Genomic DNA, 6,000 nt, shown 5'->3' on the forward strand with positions numbered 1-6,000 from the left:
TTGATATTCATAAAATCAGTATATAAAGACTGTATCATAAAATGGGTCCAGGCTAGATTTACTCAGCTGAGTTTAAACTTTCATTGCTTGCTAAAAATTCCTTGGAAAATATAATCAATTTGAAATTCTTTTAGAACCAGAGGGCTATTTTTTTAAGTGGGGATTGAAGCAGTTTCATTCTTTGAGAAAGTCAATGGAAAAAACATGAAAGGAAATGAGGTATAATGAACTGTGATTCTTTCGGTTTTTGCAGTCTTAATATCTCATTTGTTCGAATACAGATAAATAAAAGCCAAACAGGGTTAAAGATGTGCAAGAACATTTACTAACAATGGAAACATGTAATTTCAAGTTTGAGTGTCTCGTTATTTATACAATTCTTTAAACCAGGTCCACGACTCATTTATTTTGTTTTGTAATTTTCATGTAAATGTTTTCTTGTATATAGAGAAATATGAAAAATGGAACTATTTTCTTACACATACTATGCAATATGTTTGTAAAATTGCAATATTACCAAAATTACAAAAGCTGTGCTTTTGTACTCTATCCTTGCTTTATGTAAAATCAATCTTTTTCTATTTAAATGGACTATCTGTCCCATAAATTGTAGATAACATACCTATTCAAAACTCAGTCTATTGTATCTTTTGTTTAGTTTGGGGCGGATTGGGTTATATTTCTTTTGGGAGAAAATGCAGCAAAGTTTGGCAGTTGGAAACTTTTTTTCTCAGAAAATGAGACCTTTGAAGCATGCAGTGAGCTCACATAATTTAAGATCTCTCCTGTAATTCTTGTATTTTGTCCTAATTTTGGTGCTACCGTGTAACCATGATTAAATATGATAGTCAAACAAAGAGGATCAGAACTCATATGCTATCATTTCTTTTATTAAGAAAAAAGTTAAAGAGGGAGAATATGAGTATTGCATAGAGACCTTTTTGATTATGTGTTTTAAATATCAACTCTATTAAGGTATGTTTTTAAAATTTTAGTTTTATCTATATTTATATTTGCTAAAGATATTTCTCATGAAAAGCTGAATGTATTTTTCCTCTTAAACACATGACCAATGAAACTAAAGAATTAAAGATCATGGTCACTACATTTTATGAAATGGTTAGCTAATAGTTTAGCCATTCTGAAGCTGTGATTTGATTTTGAGGATAAGACTAGACAAATTGCTATTTGCTCAAACACACACCCCCACACAGACAAAAACCATCACCCACAAATACACATACCTGTGCAGCATTGAATATATACAGCATACTAATTGTCATTTATTTACTTGATGCTGAACTTCTTAACGTCCTTGTTACACTCAGAATATCAAAAACAAGCATGTTCAAGACAATAACATGGATATTTTTATTTCTTAGAGATGCAGTTCCAAATGCAGTACCTTATAGGCTTTGAAAGTGACATTATTCCTCTTAAGTTCCAAAAAAGAAATAGGAACCCTTGAAAAATTGTATTTTCATTCACTATTACTTTTTTTCCTTTGCCATTCAAATATCTACAGTAGTCTGAATATTAGAAATAAACAAAATGAAACCAAAATCATTTACACTCCTTACAAAAGCTTTCAAATGTTAAATCTAAATAGAAACTAAATGAGTTCTGTTACTTTGGGGAATCATATATATATATATATCATAATTTTATTTAATCTATAACAAAGTTTCGGATGGTTCCAGTAAGCAACCAGACACAAACTTCTTTCCAGCAGATTCTCACACCATTTACCAACTGTAATAATGCTGAGTGGAGATTGGATATTAAGCCAGATAATTCCAAAGCAATATTATACTAGTGTTTACAGAACATAGGCATATTGCTAAAAGAACATGCTAAAGGCTACTGAAGATGGAACTTATATAAACTGAAAGTGTTGCTGTTGCTTTTTGTTAGTTACCAAGCAGAAGCTTACTTCTGCATCTCATGACAAACTTCAGAGAGGAGTTATCAACATGCTACATGTTACTGAGAATGTTTCTAGAACTAAATTCAAGCTCTCTAGGGAGGAGTGGCATTATGGTCTGTCATGTCAGAGGTTCCGGGCTGACTGATCACTGGCAGTACCTCTGCTCTGTTTAGCAGTGAGATAGTCTCATGATCTTTCAACTCAGTTCAGCGCCTCACTTTCCCAAAATGTAAACTAAGGGTGTTAAATTCAAAATAATTTTTAAATGCATCAATGTTCCTTTAATATCCTTTAAAGTATTATAAGTCTGTGCTATATTGACTTTTACACTAATGTGGAAGTTTAACAAATAGAGCAATGTACTGAAATGAAATAAACAAGGAACAGAGGTGAGGAGTTGTCAAGCCCTTGATAAATTACAATCTATTACATAATTCAGAGCATACAATAGAATTACCTGGGTTATAAGAGTTATCTGAACTCTACATAACTATTTTACTTGATAATTAACTGTTCAAAGAGAGAAGTACATGAACTAACATTGGTTAAGCATATATTCTTAATTCTACACTTAAGACAACTTATGTTACTTGTTTAATTATAATCTCAAATATTTTTGGATTAAATTTAATTATTCCCAATTTTATAAACATAAAAGCTCTGTTTAGGAGTAGTCAAGTAAATCACCTGTTATACCATTTTGTGTTTTAGATTTAATGCATGCATTTGCTCATTTATTTGCTAAATGGTAGCTACTATCACCATGTTCTGGACACTGATAAACAGTGGTTAGCTAAACCTATGGAGAAGCCATGACTCCTGTGGAGTTTTGGGGCTGGTAAGAGAATGCAGACCGCAAATAATGTAAAAATTAATATACCAGATAATGTGATAATGTGAGAAGTTCTATGCTTAAACCCCTCAATGTTGCTTATGTTATGTTGAGTGACTTATTAATTGCTTTTCCTTTTAATGTGTCTCTTAGAATAACTTAGTAAAACTGATCTGAGTATAATCACAAAATATACCCCAAACAAGGCAGTTTTGTCTCTCTCTAGGACAATGCTGTTGAGTCAGGTATTTCTACATCATTCTGGAATATTTTAGGGGTAATTCTAACATGGGATTGCAAGATTCTCTTTATAGTTTGACAAGATTCTTTCTATCCCTGCAATTCTATGACTGAACAGTAAATTACCAATCTTAGTTTCCTGAATTTTGCTCTGAAGGCATTTTTAAAATATTTATCATGGAACATAATAAATTATAAACTCACACCACGGCCAAATGTCCCTAAGGGAAAGTGGAATCATATAAATGGGGTAGGGTTTGGGATACATTATTATTTTAAAGTTGGGCATCTTAAAGTTTTGTATTGTTAAGGTGACCCAGAATATAGTCTAATGAATCTTTCTGGCCAACCATATTGATTGATCTAAAAATGATATGATATTTGAAAGTTCTGATATTTAACTTGCAATATATTTAACAAATTGTATAAAACTATTTAGACCAGATAGTTTTCCAATTCAGAAACTTTAGATTTTTTAATTTTTTTAAAGAGTGCACAGACCGGTTTATTTCCTTGCATACAGCTTGTTATGATTTTGGATGGTTATCTTAGCATGTTACTAGGGGGAAATGCATGGTGATAAATACTTATTAATTAGAACAATTAAAACAGAAAAACAATTGAATCAGAGGACCAGTATCTAATATTACCAATTTAGTAGTTAACCACCATTTTCATTGCAATAACTCTGGTCTTCAAGGATGAATTATTTTCAGTTTGACATGAAAAATGTATTTCCAAGCTCTGACTGATTCATCGTTTTCCCACATTGCTTTAAAGAAAATTGACCTACCATATTTTCACCACCCGCTGGTGTACAACCAAATGTGTACAACCAAATAAATGCAAATATCCTCTAGATATCTGCAAAATATACTTATTTCTTCTAAGAAGTGGTAAGTGTCATTTGATCATTTAAGTTAGTTATTTTGTTATGAGTACCCCAGAAAAATCATCTGTCCATATTCAGATCATGATTATGAAGGTCAAAAGATCATTTACCTTATTAAAGATATAGAAGTGGGAATAAAACTAATTGAAATAATTCTGCCTCAACTTTCTCTGTTTGTTTTGTTCTGTGTTATTTATAATCAGTTTTATTCTGCAGTTTATAAATGCTTGTATAGTTCTCTACATACTTGCAAGAGTTGAAGTAAGGTTGATGTAGTTGTATGAATGTGATAATGTGATAAATGCAAAAAAGAAAACTGTTAAAATTTTCCTAGCATAAACTCTTAATGACTAAATGCAAGACAAATTGGAGGAATATTTTAACATGGTGGCTACTTTGTCTAAAATGTATATATTTTTTTTAAAGTAGTTCAGTTTCAACTTTAAGACATGCTAAAAATGTCACAGAAAACCCCACATCGTATCTGCAACATCGGGTTAAATTTTTCTGCTTTGGTAGGGAAATATATTTTAATCCATTTTGTGTAACAGCAAGACTTGATCTGAATTGTCAAGAAATAACTTTAGCTTTTGACAGACCTATCATGTCTCTGCTTTCTGCGGGAATGGTTAGCTGAAGGGAATTCAAATGCCAATTTGCTGAATAACAATGATCAATCATTGCCAATAAAACACAGTGTTCAAGAATGAGAATGAATTATAGGAACCATGTTATATTTTGAAAACTGAAGGCAAATGAGTAACCAAAAAGTAGTCAAAGATTAAAGGCAATTAACTCTCACTAAAATTCACAATTTGCTTTGAGCTCAAAGCAATTATTTATAAATATGATCATCTATATGGTGGCTTCAACAAATTCAATAATATATATTGAGAAAATAAAAGACAAATTATATTCTTCAAGTATTGCAATTTCTACAGGCTTAGGTTCTTAGTCCAAGGTGTCTGGATTAGCCTGGTTTTTATGACCTCAGAAAAGATGAATCATTTCAAAAATCAGTAAACAGAAGGAAAAGTACATGACTGAAAGCATTAATTGTTCGTTGTTTGAATAAGTTGCATTTTTCTGATCCTTTTCATGTTCTGAAGATATATTTAAGTAATAATCATCTGGTACCTAAAAGCTTTCATTTAATCCTCTGTACTTCTTCCCAGTTATCTTTATCTAATAGATTAAAATCCCTGGAGAAGGAAATGGCAACCCGCTCCAGTATCCTTGCCTGGAAAAATCCCATGGACAGAGGAGCCTGGTGGGCTACAGCCCATAGGGTTGTAAAGAGTTGGACGTGACTAAGGAACTGAGCCCAACAGATTTAAATGTAATTGGGATACTTTTTTCTTTTCCCAGAGAATCCAGCAAAATGGTCTTAACTGCAAACACCCAAATTTCCTATTGGAAAGAAAAACCAAGGACTGCAACAAAATAAAGCTGCTTTCCAAAGGAAAAGATTGAATTTCCCTACCATAAAATAGTTGTTGGAATAACATTTAAATAGAATTCCCTTAATTGCTTATGTAAAGAAAATTCGATTCATTATATCTCATATTCATCCTACACTAATAGAAACATGCTTTGTTTTTACCTGAAAAATGGGCTACTTGAACTCAATTATACACTCTTCAACAGAAATGACTTTGTGATTATTCAAAAAGTATAGGAAAACTAGAATATAATTATGGTTACCCAATATTTTTATTATCTAACACATACACCCTTATTTCCTTTGGGAAACATAGAAGCAGAGTGCTAACTCTTCACAAAGACTTTCATTAGTAGTCTATGCTTATTCACCATTAGAAATTCTGTTTGCAGAAAAACATTGCCTATTTTAAGAGTATCCTGCAAGCATACTGCTTTTTTTCTCTTGGTTATTTTTTTCTGAAACCTCTTGTTTCAAAACCTTACATACTTTTAAAGTATGATAAAATTAAAATTTTTCCATATGTAGAGTGCAATTTATGCTTTTTGAGAGACTGACAATTTTATATCTATAATAAATACATATACATTTTATATCTATAATAAATACATAAAAACAATAACTACCATGCATTTTTATAAAAAAAATTTAGCCTCATAACTCTGCTT

This window comes from Ovis canadensis, chromosome 26 (assembly GCF_042477335.2).
Source record: "Ovis canadensis isolate MfBH-ARS-UI-01 breed Bighorn chromosome 26, ARS-UI_OviCan_v2, whole genome shotgun sequence".
NCBI lineage: Eukaryota > Metazoa > Chordata > Mammalia > Artiodactyla > Bovidae > Ovis > Ovis canadensis.